A 20632-nucleotide genomic window follows, 5' to 3' on the forward strand; every position below is an offset into this window, starting at 1 on the left:
AGGCAGAGGGACTACTTTCTATTTCTGGTGTAGAGCTTAGTACAATATATATATATTTATACTATTACATGGGACACATGTACCTTGTATTACCATTATTCGCTGTATATGAACCCCTTTTCTCCGGGCATTATTTGTCTATAGCATTTTTCACGAACCTGAGGCAACTGAGAACCCTTCAGTGAAGGAATTCCACTAACCCTCACAATACCTACCAGGGGCCTCCCTGCAGTAACTCAGGTAGTTGTACCCATTCTCTTTCCGCATTCTATGTGTTCTTCTTCTTTCTTCTTTTTTTTCTTTTTTCTTCTTTTTATTTCTATCATGTAGTTCAGGGGTTTATAGATATATGTCCTGCATCTCATATTTCCTTTAGTGGTGCTTCTTACCCATTCTCATATCATTTACCCTAGTATTTCATGATCCTGAGGCGACTGAGAACCCTTTAATAAAGGAATCCTTTTTCACCTGAATTGTCAAGTGATACTTACCAGTGACTATCACGTAATGTTACAGGTAGTTCCATTTTCTTCCTCTTCTTTCTCTCCTTTCTTCTTTGTCACACGGTCCATTGTGTTATAGCCCACGTGTCATGATAACACTTGTACCATCTTTTCATTTAGATTCCACCTACAATTATTTACCGATTCCAGTTCTGGAATAGGCTTTCATCATCTACTCACTAGAATTCTCAAGTTCATAAGGTACTGAGACATATACATGTTCACACCATTATAAAGAACAAAGTATAAACATTGAGGTTTTTCTCACACCCATGTTCCTGTGTTCTTTGATATGATATGTGTTCATTTCCTTCACTATATAGGATTGCAAGTTTTCCATTTGTACCTTAATGGCAATGACGCTATACAATTGAACACATATCATCCTGTTATCCATATAGGTGTGTATTTACCTGCTTGACTATTTTTGGCTGTTTGATCCAGAATGTTTCTCCAGATAGGTCATGTGGAAATTTTCTTTCCTCAGTACAAATGTTTTCACTATGGCTTTGGAAAATTTTTTTGTATGTGCATCATGGTCATTTGACCCATTGTACTCTCAAGTAGCAATATATTGTACTGTTATGTTGTACTATGTACTAATTACGTGTTTATATGGTTTTGTAACCCTTTATGATCTTAGATAACTTTATCCTTGATAAAGACCTAAAAACAAGCTCGAAACGTTGGATGAATTATCCTTTTGCACAAATAAAGAATTTTCAGCATTCTAAGAGTTCTTTTCTTACGTTATTGATCACTATAGTGTGCCAGAGCTATTTCTATTGAATTGACTCTTATTTTTTCTGACCACCTGCTATATACACAGTGAGCCAGACATATTCAATTTTCATTCAGAAGGCAGAGGGAAGCCTTAGCAGCTGAGCCTATATCTTGGCTTGTGAGCATTAGAACAGGCCGGCGATTACAGGGTAACATGAAAAATGTCCAGCTTGCATTATGACTAGAACATGACAATATCCTTTTAAGTACTAACCTATGATGCGTTCCTAAGCAGTTGATGTTATATGTTCTACATTTCATTTTCTGCATACTTTCCAAGTAGTAGAATTTGCAGAGCAAAAACAAGGAGAATGGTGCTTTTTGCAGCCGCCGCCCACTGCAATGAATCTGAATAACTCCTCCTTTTGGGCACAAGCACCTCCCCTCCCCCTTGCAGTCTTTCCAATTCATGATACAAAAAGACGGACGGACAGGACAGGACAGGACCATCTGCCTGACTTTCCGTCACTGCCACCCTTTGCCATCCTTGCCCGTAGAAAGCCCTTTCATCATCCCCAAACCCTAATCTTTTCCCTTCCCTTCCCAGCTGCGTCTCACTCCCTTTCATTAGGAAGTGAGCGCAGCCTTTTCTCCGTTCTGCACATGCGCGACGTTAAACACAAATGCGCAGGCGTGCGTTCCATTAGCCTCACTGCATTCCACTCCCATACAGGAAGTGGGCACAGCTATTACTACGGTCGCACATAAAAGAACCCACGGCCACCACTGCACATAGCTGACTCCACCACAGGACACCCACTTCTACACCAACGCAGGTAAGACAGGATCGGCACCTCTATGCTCCCGTTACAATCAGGCTCAGTCACCATGTGATAACGCTCTCAACTCTTTAGTTGCAGGCTCCCCTTGCTTCACCTCCACTGGCTGTGCTGCCATTTCCTCTCCCACCTGGAAGGTATACTTTATTCCACTATTTTCCTGTTTCTCTCTTCCCCCTTTTCCCATAACCTACTTTTATCTGCATTTGTGGGGTATCTATATGCTATTTACATCATAGTTTTATTCATTAATATGGAAGGGAAGAGTGCCCATGAGAGTGTTGAACTGCGGAGAGCAAAAGATTAAGCTGCTCCGATTTGCCACCATTGATAAGCTGTTCTCAGTAGATACACATGCTATCCAAACAGCAGCATCCACCATTGCTTCAGCCCACCCATTCAGTGACAGCTCACCAAGTCAGCCAGAGGAGTGGTGTAAGGAATTACACGTAGGCACTGACTCCACACCTTCACATCACAAGAAGGGGGTCTACAGGCTAGTGCAAGAATACGAGCAAGTCTTCAGCAAACATCCGCTAGACTTTTGAAAAATAAAAGGGGTCAAACACTACATCCCCACAAGTGCACACCCACCCATCAAAGAGAGATATAAGCCAAATCTACCTGCACATTACCAGTGTACCAAGGACATGTTGAGCAACATGAAGGAGGCTGGGGTTATCCGTGACAGTTGTAGCCTCTGGGCAGCTCCGTTGGTCCTGTTAAAGAAGAAGGACAGCACCACTCCCCTGTATTGAGGAATAGCTAGCTGCATTGACAACTGCAAATTATTTTTCTACCCTTGATCTCACTAGTCACTATTGGCAAGTGTCCGTTGCTGAGGCAGACCGGGAGAAGACCGCCTTTGCCACCCCGATGGGTCTCTGCGAGTTCAAAAGCATGCCCTTCGAGCTGTGCAATTTGCCAGGAACCTTCCAGAGGCTGATGGAATGCTGCTTGGGACACCGAAACTTTGAAACGGTACTGCTATACCTTTATGATGTTATTGTTTATTCTAACGCAAACAAGATTTTAGGGTGTATAAAAAGGGAGATTAGATCCGATGATCCCAACGTATTGTTACCCCTCTATAAATCACTTGTAAGGCCACATCTGGAATATGGGGTAAAGTCCTGAGCAGGTTGATAACCATTGGTTTGAGCATGGTAGGGTGTAGTACGCATCTTCCTGCATCGGTAAAAGCTGCAGAAGTCCTTGAAGATTTCCGCTTCAAAGGCAGTGCCTTGATCTGTGAGGACTCTCTCTGAGTAGCCATGAGGTCTGCATAAGTGTGCTTGGAAGACCTTCGCTGCAGTATGGGCCATTAGATCTTTGACTTGTACCACAACCATAAATCTCGAGTAGTTGTCTACCATCGTAAGTGCATACGTGAGCTCACCTCGATATTCTGCAACAAAACTCCCTTTTTCGATTTCAGTTTCAGCAAACACTCCTCTTCCTGTAGAAAATATTTATCATTACCTAAGACAGTCATTCTAATGCATGACAATATTAAGGCAATTTAGTTAAAACTTGTTTTAACTCACCTTTAAGGGGATTGATGTATTTCATGGTCAATCCAGGTTTGTCAGTGATGGCACTGACATAATGTATGGCGTCTTTTTCGGGCGTTATCCTTTGCCTTTTCATTGTGAAAATCCAGTTGCCTATATCAAAGCAAATTCTACTACTTGGAAAGTATGCAGAAAATGAAATGTAGAACATATAACATCAACTGCTTAGGAACGCATCATAGGTTAGTACTTAAAAGGATATTGTCATGTTCTAGTCATAATGCAAGCTGGACATTTTTCATGTTACCCTGTAATCGCCGGCCTGTTCTAATGCTCACAAGCCAAGATATAGGCTCAGCTGCTAAGGCTTCCCTCTGCCTTCTGAATGAAAATTGAATATGTCTGGCTCACTGTGTATATAGCAGGTGCTCAGAAAAAATAAGAGTCAATTCAATAGAAATAGCTCTGGCACACTATAGTGATCAATAACGTAAGAAAAGAACTCTTAGAATGCTGAAAATTCTTTATTTGTGCAAAAGGATAATTCATCCAACGTTTCGAGCTTGTTTTTAGGTCTTTATCAAGGATAAAGTTATCTAAGATCATAAAGGGTTACAAAACCATATAAACACGTAATTAGTACATAGTACAACATAACAGTACAATATATTGCTACTTGAGAGTACAATGGGTCAAATGACCATGATGCACATACAAAAAAATTTTCCAAAGCCATAGTGAAAACATTTGTACTGAGGAAAGAAAATTTCCACATGACCTATCTGGAGAAACATTCTGGATCAAACAACCAAAAATAGTCAAGCAGGTAAATACACACCTATATGGATAACAGGATGATATGTGTTCAATTGTATAGCGTCATTGCCATTAAGGTACAAATGGAAAACTTGCAATCCTATATAGTGAAGGAAATGAACACATATCATATCAAAGAACACAGGAACATGGGTGTGAGAAAAACCTCAATGTTTATACTTTGTTCTTTATAATGGTGTGAACATGTATATGTCTCAGTACCTTATGAACTTGAGAATTCTAGTGAGTAGATGATGAAAGCCTATTCCAGAACTGGAATCGGTAAATAATTGTAGGTGGAATCTAAATGAAAAGATGGTACAAGTGTTATCATGACACGTGGGCTATAACACAATGGACCGTGTGACAAAGAAGAAAGGAGAGAAAGAAGAGGAAGAAAATGGAACTACCTGTAACATTACGTGATAGTCACTGGTAAGTATCACTTGACAATTCAGGTGAAAAAGGATTCCTTTATTAAAGGGTTCTCAGTCGCCTCAGGATCATGAAATACTAGGGTAAATGATATGAGAATGGGTAAGAAGCACCACTAAAGGAAATATGAGATGCAGGACATATATCTATAAACCCCTGAACTACATGATAGAAATAAAAAGAAGAAAAAAGAAAAAAAAGAAGAAAGAAGAAGAACACATAGAATGCGGAAAGAGAATGGGTACAACTACCTGAGTTACTGCAGGGAGGCCCCTGGTAGGTATTGTGAGGGTTAGTGGAATTCCTTCACTGAAGGGTTCTCAGTTGCCTCAGGTTCGTGAAAAATGCTATAGACAAATAATGCCCGGAGAAAAGGGGTTCATATACAGCGAATAATGGTAATACAAGGTACATGTGTCCCATGTAATAGTATAAATATATATATATTGTACTAAGCTCTACACCAGAAATAGAAAGTAGTCCCTCTGCCTTCTGTCTAGGTGCCCTGAGTTATGTCCTGTAAACTGTCACAGTGACCTAGACACACATGTGTAGTAGGGGAATATCCCTGCTGAGATGCCAGTGCTAGAGCACTCGTTTGCTGTGGAGTTGAACGCTATGTGAGCAGTTCTTACCTTCAATGAGCAGAAGTCTCTTTTTTCAGATTTCAATATCTCTGTGGGTATCTGGCAGAAATATGGAATACTCTTTACTGCTAAGACCCTGTACACCACTCCCACTAAAGGGGGCTTTACACGCTGCGACATCGCTAATGCGGAGTCGTTGGGGTCACGGAATTTGTGACGCACATCCGGCCGCATTAGCGATGTTGCTGCGTGTGATACCGATGAGCGATTTTGCATCGTTGCAAAAACGTGCAAAATCGCTCATCGGTGACATGGGTCTCCATTCTCGATTATCGTTACTGCAGCAGTAACGATGTAGTTCGTCGCTCCTGCGGTAGCACACATCGCTCCGTGTGACACCGCAGAAACGAGGAACCTCTCCTTACCTGCCTCCCAGCCGCTATGAGGAAGGAAGGAGGTGGGCGGGATGTTCCGGCCACTCATCTCCGCCCCTCCGCTGCTATTGGGCGGTCGCTCAGTGACGTCGCTGTGACGCCGCACGGACCGCCCCCTTAGAAAGGAGGCGGTTCGCCGGACACAGCGACGTCGCCGGGCAGGTAAGTATGTGTGACGGGTCTGGTCGGTGTTGTGCGGCATGGGCAGCGATTTGCCCGTGTCGCGCAACAGATGGGGGCGGGTACCCACACTAGCGATATCGGGACCGATATCGCAGTGTGTAAAGTAGCCTTTAGTCACATGACCAAGACTGTATCTGTGTCCCTACAACACACTTGAGACAAATGTGTGTGTGAGCCTGCATTGTGGGGTATATATAATATATTATAGAGCTGGGAAGGATCATTCTAAGCAGTGAGCTGTTCCAGTATTTGTAGGAAAATACCCAGTAGAAGCATCAAACACAGCACCAATACCTCCCATCAGTATTCCACCACAGTGCCATGTAACCCATGCCCTACACTCCCATCTACACCAATACTATACAGGCACAAACTAGTATATCTGACTAAAAGCCCCCAAAATATGAAGAACGGCCTATAGTTGAGTGTGGATATAAAATCTATGTGAGCAGAGCTAGAATAGAAATCACTGATCGCATTGAAGTCATTCTGACCATAAATCACCATGATATCAAGGTGAGGAGTTGTGTGTTACTGCTGGGAGGAAAGGGTTAACAGTGGAATATTAAGGTGCATTTCTGTGTGCAGTGTTACTAGTCAATGTAACAATTCAGTATGAGCTGCTCTTGGTGCCGGGGGAGGGAGATGCTCTCCTGAGCAAGATAGATGGGGAATGAACATGATATCTATATAGTGTAAGGCAGGGGGTCTCAAACCAGGTGATCATGTCTGATCAACTGGTTACATTATGTCTGATTACCTTGTCTAACAGTTTTTTCTCCCCTTTCTTTACCTTCCAGGTTCCCATAGTCACGTGAAATATCCCTGTTGCACTTGATTACGGCTCACTATTCACTATAGGATGTCTTATATCTAACATCACACTCTCACCCATCAGCACTCTATAGGTTTGTATAAGGTATGCGCTTACACATCCGGTCCTCCATAGGTATTTCCACTTATGTAACACTATCCCTATGATCACTCATAACTCATACCCTTGTAGTCAATTACAGCCTCCTCTCTCCCCCCCTCCCCTTCTCCCTTTCCATCTATAATTTTGCCAGTACAATATTAGTTTACATTAGGCACACACTCACATATTCCTTTCCTTAGTGATTTATTGTAATTCACATTCACATACAATTCTCTATGCCTGCCCCATTACTACATTCATACCTACTTGACCCTATCCTGATACCCCTTGTCTCACCTTGTTGGTCCCTACACCTGTTATCATGTCCTTTCCTGTGTCTGTCTTGTCACACAACACATTTTAGCATATAACTTGTGCTCCTTATTACCTGTCCTGCCTATTAGAATTATGTCCATTATGTCCATGCATGGCCCAATGAATCAAGTCTGTACTTCATATTCATGGTTTAAGCCTTTGGGTTCCAATGTGCCCAGAGTATATATCCAGAAAGATTCCCTTTCTTTGAGCTTCCTAATTCTATTGCCTCCTCTGCGTATGGCTTGGACATGTTCGATGACTTGGAATGTTAATTGGATCACTGTGTGATTATGCGTCACAAAATGGTGTGGGACTGGTAATAGAATCTGCTTACAATGTATTGTTGACTTGTGTTTAGCTCAAAGAAAGAGAATCTTTCTGGATATGTACTCTGGGCACATTAGAACCCAAGGGCTTAAACCGTGAATATGAAGTAAAGACTTGATTCATTGGGCCGTGCACCATGTCACCAAGTGTCCAATTGCATTGTCCAATGGCTCACAATGGTTATGCGTTTTCATTGGATGGATAATCGAAGCCATGTTTTTTTCCTTTCTGTTGGGTTTGTTGTGTGAGTAGCCTATAGGATTAAGTTGGTTACCGCAGGCAGTGGATTTAACTTCCTGTTTTTGGTCCAGTGGTAGATGGATTGTCTGGTCTATGAGCTGTTATTGGTTTGAATGCAGGTGAATGCCCATGGGCTGCTTATGACTGTGTAAAATAGTATTGATTCATGATGGATTTCAGACTACATGTAGATATTTTCAGTCTTTCTATCCACATCATTTAAATGAACATTATCCATGCAGCTTGAAATCCATCCAATAAGAGAAGCAACCTTGTACAACCAATCTGATAAGGGCACAGTATATCCTAAGGGAAGGTTATGGCGGATGCAGGAAGATGCGCACTACACCCTACCATGCTCAAACCAATGGTTATCAACCTGCTCAGGACTTTACCCCATATTCCAGATGTGGCCTTACAAGTGATTTATAGAGGGTTAACAATACGTTGGGATCACCGGATCTAATCTCCCTTTTTATACACCCTAAAATCTTGTTTGCTTTAGAATAAACAATAACATCATAAAGGTATAAGATGACGCCATTATTAGCGTCACCATACCGCTACTCTGCCTTCTAAAACGGTCTCTGCTCAAAACCAAACATGATGCATTGCAGGCGGAGCGCGATGAGTTGCAGCAAGAAACAGTAGTGGGTGTGGGTGATAACACACAGCCCAGCCTCGTCTCATCACAACGTGCAGTGGAGGACTATGACGAGGAGGAGGATGAAGACATGGAGCAAATCTCCGGCCAAATTGAGGATATGACATGCACACCAGTCATATCCTTGGTTCAGCGTGGCTGGCCAGAGGACAGGGTAGATGAGGAGGAGGAGGAGGAGGAGGAGGAGGACAGCATGTTCAGTCAACGTGTTGGTCAGGCTACTGAAGTCCTGGCTGTTAAGAGTCTGGCGCACATGGCTGACTTTATGGTAAGCTGCCTGTCTCGTGACCCTCGCGTTAAGAACATCTTGGCCGACAATCATTACTGGTTGGTAACACTGTTAGACCCACGCTACAAGGAGAACTTTATGTCTCTTATTCCCGAGGCGGAGAGGTCAACCAAAATGCAGCAGTTCCGGAAGGCCATAGTCACGGAAGTAGGCAAAGCATTCCCCTCACAAAACGCTAGCGGCATAGGTCAGGAATCAGTGGACAACCAAGGCGTACAGCCGAGAGAGGCACAAGTCCAATCCGCCAGAGGTAGGGGAACAGTCTTTAAGATGTGGGACAGTTTTCTCAGCCCCTCACGTACCACAGCCCCTGAGGTGCGGGGTAGTGCCACAAGAAATCCTAAGTTTGCCCAGATGCTCAAGGAGTACCTTGCAGATCGAACAACTGTACTCCGACATTCCTCTGTGCCTTACAATTATTGGGTATCCAAGGTGGACACGTGGCATGAATTGGCTCTCTACGCCTTGGAAGTCCTGGCCTGCCCTGCCGCTAGCGTTTTGTCAGAGCATGTTTTTAGTGCCGCAGGTGGAATCATTACAGATAAACGCACCCGCCTGTCAACTGAAAATGCTGACAGGCTGACTCTGATCAAGATGAACAAGGGTTGGATTGGGCCAGACTTCACCACACCACCAGCAAATGAGAGCGGAATTTAAAGTTTGTAACGGGAATTTGCCATGTACCTCCAGTCACCCATGGGTACACACTTCTGGACTTTGGATAATCGCTGGACTGCTCCTCCTTCTCCTCATGCGCCACCATGATGACCGTTACAAGAGTTAGGCCTTTGTTTCAGGTATACCCCCAGTGGTAAATTTTTTCGCCCATTCTTTGCAGAATGGACATTACAACGACAGGAGACCCGCTCCTTTGCAATGGGAACAATGTTTTGAGGCCCTCATGCACGTCTCTATGCAGGGACAACGTGGAGCCTCCCAATTTTTGGCTGCCCTGCCAAAGGGCTATACTATAATACACCCACTTCCTGACAATGGACACTTAATGTTTTGAGGCCCTCATGCACGTCTCTATCCAGGGACAACGTGGAGCCTCCCAATTTTTGGCTGCCCTGCCAAAGGGCTATACTACAAAAGACCCACTTCCTGACAATGGACACTTAATGTTTTGAGGCCCTCATGCACGTCTCTATCCAGGGACAACGTGGAGCCTCCCAATTTTTGGCTGCCCTGCCTAAGGGCTATACTATAATACACCCACTTCCTGACAATGGACACTTAATGTTTTGAGGCCCTCATGCACGTCTCTATCCAGGGACAACGTGGAGCCTCCCAATTTTTGGCTGCCCTGCCAAAGGGCTATACTACAAAAGACCCACTTCCTGACAATGGACACTTAATGTTTTGAGGCCCTCATGCACGTCTCTATCCAGGGACAACGTGGAGCCTCCCAATTTTTGGCTGCCCTGCCTAAGGGCTATACTATAATACACCCACTTCCTGACAATGGACACTTAATGTTTTGAGGCCCTCATGCACGTCTCTATCCAGGGACAACGTGGAGCCTCCCAATTTTTGGCTGCCCTGCCAAAGGGCTATACTACAAAAGACCCACTTCCTTCCAATGGGCACTTCAGGTTTACAGGCCCTCATGCACGTCTCTATCCAGGGACAACGTGGAGCCTCCCAATTTTTGGCTGCCCTGCCAAAGGGCTATACTACAAAAGACCCACTTCCTTCCAATGGGCACTTCAGGTTTACAGGCCCTCATGCACGTCTCTATCCAGGGACAACGTGGAGCCTCCCAATTTTTGGCTGCCCTGCCTAAGGGCTATACTATAATACACCCACTTCCTGACACTGGACACTTAATGTTTTGAGGCCCTCATGCACGTCTCTATCCAGGGACAACGTGGAGCCTCCCAATTTTTGGCTGCCCTGCCTAAGGGCTATACTACAATAGACCCACTTCCTTACAATGGGCACTTCAGGTTTACAGGCCATCATGCACGTCTGTATGCAGGGGCATTGGTGAACCTCACAATTTTGGACTGCCCTGGCAAAGGAAAATACTACAAAGACTCAGTTCCTCAAAATGGGCACATTAGACTCAGAGGCCTTTATGCACGTCTCTTCTCAGGGACATCGGAGTGCCACACAATGTTTTACGTAAAATCTTTCATGTATTGATCTCAAAAAGTAACATACATTAGCTCTATCTCACTATTGGGTATGTGCCCTTAACATTTCCGCTATGAAAAATCATTTTGGTGTCATTTTGGAAGGTTTTCTGGTGAGTCCGTAAAAATGGCGTAAAACGTGGACAAAATTATTCACAGCTGTGACTTTTGAGTGATAAATGCTTCAAGGGGTCTTCCCCATGCTGTTGCCATGTCATTTGAGCACTCTTCGGAGACTTTTGTGCCATTTTTAGGGTTTCTACATGCTGCCGGTGGTCATTTCACAAAAATACTCGGGTCTCCCATAGGATAACATTGGGCTCGGTGCTCGGGCCGAGTACACGAGTATCTTGGGAGGCTCGGCCCGAGCTTCGAGCACCCGAGCTTTTTAGTACTCGCTCATCACTACTAAGTGAGTTACTGCAGGGAGGCCCCTGGTTGGTATTGTGAGGGTTAGTGGAATTCCTTCACTGAAGGGTTCTCAGTTGCCTCAGGTTCGTGAAAAATAGGTGCCCTGAGTTATGTCCTGTAAACTGTCACAGCGACCCAGACACACATGTGTAGTAGGGGAATATCCCTGCTGAGATGCCAGTGCTAGAGCACTCGTTTGCTGTGGAGTTGAACGCTATGTGAGCAGTTCTTACCTTCAATGAGCAGAAGTCTCTTTTTTCAGATTTCAATATCTCTGTGGGTATCTGGCAGAAATATGGAATACTCTTTACTGCTAAGACCCTGTACACCACTCCCACTAAAGGGGGCTTTACACGCTGCGACATCGCTAATGCGGAGTCGTTGGGGTCACGGAATTTGTGACGCACATCCGGCCGCATTAGCGATGTTGCTGCGTGTGACACCGATGAGCGATTTTGCATCGTTGCAAAAACGTGCAAAATCGCTCATCGGTGACATGGGTCTCCATTCTCGATTATCGTTACTGCAGCAGTAACGATGTAGTTCGTCGCTCCTGCGGCAGCACACATCGCTCCGTGTGACACCGCAGAAACGAGGAACCTCTCCTTACCTGCCTCCCAGCCGCTATGAGGAAGGAAGGAGGTGGGCGGGATGTTCCGGCCACTCATCTCCGCCCCTTCGCTGCTATTGGGCGGTCGCTCAGTGACGTCGCTGTGACGCCGCACGGACCGCCCCCTTAGAAAGGAGGCGGTTCGCCGGTCACAGCGACGTCGCCGGGCAGGTAAGTATGTGTGACGGGTCTGGTCGGTGTTGTGCAGCATGGGCAGCGATTTGCCCGTGTCGCGCAACAGATGGGGGCGGGTATCCACACTAGCGATATCGGGACCGATATCGCAGTGTGTAAAGTAGCCTTTAATAAACTGTGTAAAGGATTTTAAGTAAAAATCCACAATAAACCAGCGCTAGATGGGTTTTTATAATTTTATTAATAGACCACAAATAAAAAAATTTTTGCTATCCTTGTTTCAAGACAGAGTATTTGATAATATACAATACACTGATTATTACTAAAACCAAGGACCACATAAAACAAGGACCACATAAAATAAAAAATGAAAGTAATGAGAATAAAATTCTTTTGTATAACCAATTAACTTCGAGGTGATACAATATTCACATTGATTTAGTTTTACCAGTCTAATGTAATGCCCCGGCCGGTGGCATATATTTTGTTTGGTTAATAATTTAGACTTATACAATGAAAGATGTACTATACCACCCCTGGCTAACTTACAAGTTTTAAGTTGTACAATATAAGTTTGCGACGTTATATTCGCCCCCAGGGCCTGGGGGAATAAACCTCACAACAACTTGACCGCAAAAAACACCCCGGATTTCTCCGTTGATTAGGCTGGAACCGCTATGTACAGGATTGACCTGTTAGACTTCCAGAGCGGACGTTTTGAGGCCAGTGGCCGCGACTAGTGCTGGCTCTGGGGGAGATGTATGGTTACCGACATCCCTCTTTACAGAGCCTTTATAACACTTCACAAGGCCACAAACCAGCCGGTCCCGTATTCTCCCAAATGTACTTTCGAAATCAAGCAGTACGAAGCCACTGAAAGCACCAAGATGTTGGCTGCGGACAACAATAAGATCAGCGGTAACTACTCAGCCTCTCCAGCGGGCAGTCCAGACCGTATCCAGTGTCAGCTGACTGATTCCACACAGGAGGAAGTTGCTTGGCAGGTTAGCACCACACAAGGCTCCGATCCGCTTCCAAACGAGCAATGCAGAACCGCTGGAGGTACCAATGTATCCTGGTTGCAGACAAAGGAAATGTCAGCGGTAACCTCTCAACCTCTCCAGCAGGCAATCCGTACCGTGTCCAGTGGAAGCCGGTTGATTCCACACGAGGGAGAGATTACTTGGCAGGTTATCACCGCACAGGTGAGGTAGGCAAAAACAGAGTCCTGATCCGACGCGCGTTTCGGGGGCGTGTAACGGCCCCCTTCCTCAAGGATAACTCAGCTGTTGCCTAGAGCACTATTTATGCATACATTTAATTGGTTATAATTTGCATAAAATTAAACAATGTTTAAATTCAACCAACATTCAATGACCACTACATATATCAATTTGTGAAAGACCGTTCATAATAGCCATATAATATAATTATGTGCAAAGGTTTTTCTAAAGGTTTTTCTAAAAAGACCTATATATAGCCTTGCTTGTATCATCATATACTGGGAAGACAATGTGTATATATGCATATGCTTTTTTTCAACAATAAATTTAACAAAAGGACATCATAAAGGTGTAATATAAATTTGCTATAATATGAAAAGCCCCTTATATCTACATCAACCTTGGGCAAGTGAAGCACCAATTTTAATATATATTATGCATATATACACATATATCTCCATGACAATCGCTTTTTTTTTTTTTTTTTTTTTTTTCCTTCTCTCCGTATTATTATCAGTACCTATTACTCCTCTACCTATAAAAATATAAATTAATTAAAAGCAAACAGTTCTATATCATTATTGAGTCCATATGGTTTCAAGGTGTTCAATTCAAAAATCCATTGGCTTTCTGCTCGTGACATTTTTTTAATGAAATCGCCACCTCTCCAATCCTTAGTTATTTTTTGTACGCCCCATACTTGGGATCCTTTAAAGGACCCTCCATGTTTTAACACATAATGTCTGGATAGGGGGTGCTTAGTACATTTATTTTTAACACTTCTAATGTGCTCACCCACCCTTTTCCATAGGGGTCTAATAGTTCTCCCAATGTATTTTTTCTGACAGGGACATTGAATGCAATATACTACTCCCTTTGATTGACATGTAATAAATTCTCTAATCATGACTTCTGACTGCCCCTGTAAGAAGGATTTCCGTGAAATATTTTTTGTATTCTTACATACTATACAGCTTTTGCATGGAAAAAAACCTTTCAGGCCAAATAATCCTCCCTTATTAGGTGCTGTAAGATTACGTATGGTGGGTGCCACTAAATTGCCAATATTGTTTGCCTTCCTATATATGAATATAACGTCGCAAACTTATATTGTACAACTTAAAACTTGTAAGTTAGCCAGGGGTGGTATAGTACATCTTTCATTGTATAAGTCTAAATTATTAACCAAACAAAATATATGCCACCGGCCGGGGCATTACATTAGACTGGTAAAACTAAACCAATGTGAATATTGTATCACCTCGAAGTTAATTGGTTATACAAAAGAATTTTATTCTCATTACTTTCATTTTTTATTTTATGTGGTCCTTGTTTTATGTGGTCCTTGGTTTTAGTAATAATCAGTGTATTGTATATTATCAAATACTCTGTCTTGAAACAAGGATAGCAAAAAATTTTTTATTTGTGGTCTATTAATAAAATTATAAAAACCCATCTAGCGCTGGTTTATTGTGGATTTTTACTTAAAATCCTTTACACAGTTTATTAAAGGCTACTTTACACACTGCGATATCGGTCCCGATATCGCTAGTGTGGATACCCGCCCCCATCTGTTGCGCGACACGGGCAAATCGCTGCCCATGCTGCACAACACCGACCAGACCCGTCACACATACTTACCTGCCCGGCGACGTCGCTGTGACCGGCGAACCGCCTCCTTTCTAAGGGGGCGGTCCGTGCGGCGTCACAGCGACGTCACTGAGCGACCGCCCAATAGCAGCGGAGGGGCGGAGATGAGTGGCCGGAACATCCCGCCCACCTCCTTCCTTCCTCATAGCGGCTGGGAGGCAGGTAAGGAGAGGTTCCTCGTTTCTGCGGTGTCACACGGAGCGATGTGTGCTGCCGCAGGAGCGACGAACTACATCGTTACTGCTGCAGTAACGATAATCGAGAATGGAGACCCATGTCACCGATGAGCGATTTTGCACGTTTTTGCAGCGATGCAAAATCGCTCATCGGTGTCACACGCAGCAACATCGCTAATGCGGCCGGATGTGCGTCACAAATTCCGTGACCCCAACGACTCCGCATTAGCGATGTCGCAGCGTGTAAAGCCCCCTTTAGTGGGAGTGGTGTACAGGGTCTTAGCAGTAAAGAGTATTCCATATTTCTGCCAGATACCCACAGAGATATTGAAATCTGAAAAAAGAGACTTCTGCTCATTGAAGGTAAGAACTGCTCACATAGCGTTCAACTCCACAGCAAACGAGTGCTCTAGCACTGGCATCTCAGCAGGGATATTCCCCTACTACACATGTGTGTCTGGGTCCCTGTGACAGTTTACAGGACATAACTCAGGGCACCTAGACAGAAGGCAGAGGGACTACTTTCTATTTCTGGTGTAGAGCTTAGTACAATATATATATATATACTATTACATGTGACACATGTACCTTGTATTACCATTATTCGCTGTATATGAACCCCTTTTCTCCGGGCATTATTTGTCTATAGCATTTTTCACGAACCTGAGGCAACTGAGAACCCTTCAGTGAAGGAATTCCACTAACCCTCACAATACCAACCAGGGGCCTCCCTGCAGTAACTCAGGTAGTTGTACCCATTCTCTTTCCGCATTCTATGTGTTCTTCTTCTTTCTTCTTTTTTTTCTTTTTTCTTCTTTTTATTTCTATCATGTAGTTCAGGGGTTTATAGATATATGTCCTGCATCTCATATTTCCTTTAGTGGTGCTTCTTACCCATTCTCATATCATTTACCCTAGTATTTCATGATCCTGAGGCGACTGAGAACCCTTTAATAAAGGAATCCTTTTTCACTTGAATTGTCAAGTGATACTTACCAGTGACTATCACGTAATGTTACAGGTAGTTGCATTTTCTTCCTCTTCTTTCTCTCCTTTCTTCTTTGTCACACGGTCCATTGTGTTATAGCCCACGTGTCATGATAACACTTGTACCATCTTTTCATTTAGATTCCACCTACAATTATTTACCGATTCCAGTTCTGAAATAGGCTTTCATGATCTACTCACTAGAATTCTCAAGTGCATAAGGTACTGAGACATATACATGTTCACACCATTATAAAGAACAAAGTATAAACATTGAGGTTTTTCTCACACCCATGTTCCTGTGTTCTTTGATATGATATGTGTTCATTTCCTTCACTATATAGGATTGCAAGTTTTCCATTTGTACCTTAATGGCAATGACGCTATACAATTGAACACATATCATCCTGTTATCCATATAGGTGTGTATTTACCTGCTTGACTATTTTTGGTTGTTTGATCCAGAATGTTTCTCCAGATAGGTCATGTGGAAATTTTCTTTCCTCAGTACAAATGTTTTCACTATGGCTTTGGAAAAATTTTTTGTATGTGCATCATGGTCATTTGACCCATTGTACTCTCAAGTAGCAATATATTGTACTGTTATGTTGTACTATGTACTAATTACGTGTTTATATGGTTTTGTAACCCTTTATGATCTTAGATAACTTTATCCTTGATAAAGACCTAAAAACAAGGTCGAAACGTTGGATGAATTATCCTTTTGCACAAATAAAGAATTTTCAGCATTCCAAGAGTTCTTTTCTTACGTTATTGATCACTATAGTGTGCCAGAGCTATTTCTATTGAATTGACTCTTATTTTTTCTGAGCACCTGCTATATACACAGTGAGCCAGACATATTCAAGTTTCATTCAGAAGGCAGAGGGAAGCCTTAGCAGCTGAGCCTATATCTTGGCTTGTGAGCATTAGAACAGGCCGGCGATTACAGGGTAACATGAAAAATGTCCAGCTTGCATTATGACTAGAACATGACAATATCCTTTTAAGTACTAACCTATGATGCGTTCCTAAGCAGTTGATGTTATATGTTCTACATTTCATTTTCTGCATACTTTACAAGTAGTAGAATTTGCTTTGATATAGGCAACTGGATTTTCACAATGAAAAGGCAAAGGATAACGCCCGAAAAAGACGCCATACATTATGTCAGTGCCATCACTGACAAACCTGGATTGACCATGAAATACATCAATCCCCTTAAAGGTGAGTTAAAACAAGTTTTAACTAAATTGCCTTAATATTGTCATGCATTAGAATGACTGTCTTAGGTAATGATAAATATTTTCTACAGGAAGAGGAGTGTTTGCTGAAACTGAAATCGAAAAAGGGAGTTTTGTTGCAGAATATCGAGGCGAGCTCACGTATGCACTTACGATGGTAGACAACTACTCGAGATTTATGGTTGTGGTACAAGTCAAAGATCTAATGGCCCATACTGCAGCGAAGGTCTTCCAAGCACACTTATGCAGACCTCATGGCTACTCAGAGAGAGTCCTCACAGATCAAGGCACAGCCTTTGAAGCGGAAATCTTCAAGGACTTCTGCAGCTTTTACCGATGCAGGAAGATGCGCACTACACCCTACCATGCTCAAACCAATGGTTATCAACCTGCTCAGGACTTTACCCCATATTCCAGATGTGGCCTTACAAGTGATTTATAGAGGGGTAACAATACGTTGGGATCACCGGATCTAATCTCCCTTTTTATACACCCTAAAATCTTGTTTGCTTTAGAATAAACAATAACATCATAAAGGTATAGCAGTACCGTTTCAAAGTTTCGGTGTCCCAAGCAGCATTCCATCAGCCTCTGGAAGGTTCCTGGCAAATTGCACAGCTCGAAGGGCATGCTTTTGAACTCGCAGAGACCCATCGGGGTGGCAAAGGCGGTCTTCTCCCGGTCTGCCTCAGCAACGGACACTTGCCAATAGCGACTAGTGAGATCAAGGGTAGAAAAATAATTTGCAGTTCTCAATGCAGCTAGCTATTCCTCAATACAGGGGAGTGGTGCTGTCCTTCTTCTTTAACAGGACCAACGGAGCTGCCCAGAGGCTACAACTGTCACGGATAACCCCAGCCTCCTTCATGTTGCTCAACATGTCCTTGGTACACTGGTAATGTGCAGGTAGTTTTGGCTTATATCTCTCTTTGATGGGTGGGTGTGCACTTGTGGGGATGTAGTGTTTGACCCCTTTTATTCTTCAAAAGTCTAGCGGATGTTTGCTGAAGACTTGCTCGTATTCTTGCACTAGCCTGTAGACCCCCTTCTTGTGATGTGAAGGTGTGGAGTCAGTGCCTACGTGTAATTCCTTACACCACTCCTATGGCTGACTTGGTGAGCTGTCACTGAATGGGTGGGCTGAAGCAATGGTGGATGCTGCTGTTTGGATAGCATGTGTATCTACTGAGAACAGCTTATCAATGGTGGCAAATCGGAGCAGCTTAATTTCTTGCTCTCCGCAGTTCAACACTCTCATGGGCACTCTTCCCTTCCATATTAATGAATAAAACTATGATGTAAATAGCATATAGATACCCCACAAATGCAGATAAAAGTAGGTTATGGGAAAAGGGGGAAGAGAGAAACAGGAAAATAGTGGAATAAAGTATACCTTCCAGGTGGGAGAGGAAATGGCAGCACAGCCAGTGGAGGTGAAGCAAGGGGAGCCTGCAACTAAAGAGTTGAGAGCGTTATCACATGGTGACTGAGCCTGATTGTAACGGGAGCATAGAGGTGCCGATCCTGTCTTACCTGCGTTGGTGTAGAAGTGGGTGTCCTGTGGTGGAGTCAGCTATGTGCAGTGGTGGCCGTGGGTTCTTTTATGTGCGACCGTAGTAATAGCTGCGCCCACTTCCTGTATGGGAGTGGAATGCAGTGAGGGTAATGGAACGCACGCCTGCGCATTTGTGTTTAACGTCGCGCATGTGCAGAACGGAGAAAAGGCTGCGCTCACTTCCTAATGAAAGGGAGTGAGACGCATCTGGGAAGGGAAGGGAAAAGATTAGGGTTTGGGGATGATGAAAGGGCTTTCTACGGACAAGGATGGCAAAGGGTGGCAGTGACGGAAAGTCAGGCAGCCTGTCCTGTCCTGTCCTGTCCGTCCGTCTTTTTGTATCATGAATTGGAAAGACTGCAAGGGGGAGGGGAGGTGCTTGTGTCCAAAAGGAGGAGTTATTCAGATTCATTGCAGTGGGCGGCGGCTGCAAAAAGCACCATTCTTCTTGTTTTTGCTCTGCAAAACAGCCTTTTCAAGGGTTGGCTTGGGTGACAAAATGTCTTCTGTAGGCGTGGGTTTGTCTCCCTCTCCCTAAGATGTGTCCGGTATAGGCCAGGGTGCCACTCAAGGCCGTAACCAATTCGGGTTATAGCTTCTCGGCCTTTTGGCTAAGATCAAGTGTAGTTTCGGAGGACGCTACCTTGGTCGGTACTGGAAGGTGCCTGGGATTGCACGTCTGCCGGCCTTGAGGAAGTGTGTGCGCCTTCTGGTGACACATAGCCCTCTTGTGCCTGGACGGTTCCCAGGCAACGGGAGGCGATCACCTTTGTTATTTTGAAGTCCTACTGATAAACAGAAAAAAAAAATTAAATCTGTTCTTATCAGTTTAATATCTGATACGTCCCCTCTCTGGGGACCATATATTAAATGGATTTTTAGAACAAGGAGATGGAAAAAATCTTGCTCTGTCCACTCCACGCATTGACCTGGTATTGCAGTACCTCCAGGACCGGTGCACCCCTTCTTAACCCAGTTTCCAAAAGCAGAACTCAATTCACCTGATTCAAATGAGCCCCATTAGTGAATTGAAAGAAAGCAAAAACTTTATATGCACCTCAATTTGGCCAATTCACTTTTCACACTTTCACCCTTTTTTTTATCTTTCACACCTTTTACTTGCTTTATTGATGCAAAAAGCTGTGCCAAATAGCAAACTCATCTCCACTCAACTTGACCAACTCTGCTATGTCCCGTGCAGTATCTTATTCTCAGTCTTATCTAGATCATTTGCAATTGAATAGAATAGATCCCTTTTGGCTGCTTATGACTGTGTAAAATATGTAGTTTTACTGGGCTGGGATGAGAGAATCCATTGAAGCATGGTGTAGGGATTGTGGTTCCTGTGTGCTAAGAAGAGAGGCTGGCACCAGCCAGAAAGCCCCATTGCAGCCAATAATCACTTAATAACTTTTTCAACTTGTCATCATATGGGAGGCCTTCCATTCCTTGTAGTAGTCTAGTTGCCCACCTTTGAACTGACTCTAACTTCTGAATGTCCTTTTTAAAATGTGGAGCCCAAAACTGGTTCCCATATTCCAGATGTAGCCTTACAAGTGATTTATAGAGGTGTAACAATACGTTGGGATCACGGGATCTAATCTCCCTTTTTATACACCCTAAAATCTTGTCCCAAGCAGCATTCCATCAGCCTCTGGAAGGTTCCTGGCGCATTGCACAGCTCGAAGGGCATGCTTTTGAACTCGCAGAGACCC

General features: G+C 43.6%; 1 pseudogene; it reads left to right on the plus strand.

Annotated features, from left to right (window-relative positions):
* Positions 1–19679: 19679 nt before the first annotated feature.
* LOC142282598 (U2 spliceosomal RNA) lies at positions 19680–19883 on the plus strand (annotated as a pseudogene).
* The last annotated feature ends 749 nt before the right edge of the window (positions 19884–20632 follow it).

The sequence above is a fragment of the Anomaloglossus baeobatrachus genome, unplaced genomic scaffold (genome assembly GCF_048569485.1).
Source record: "Anomaloglossus baeobatrachus isolate aAnoBae1 unplaced genomic scaffold, aAnoBae1.hap1 Scaffold_514, whole genome shotgun sequence".
NCBI classification, from domain to species: Eukaryota; Metazoa; Chordata; class Amphibia; order Anura; family Aromobatidae; genus Anomaloglossus; species Anomaloglossus baeobatrachus.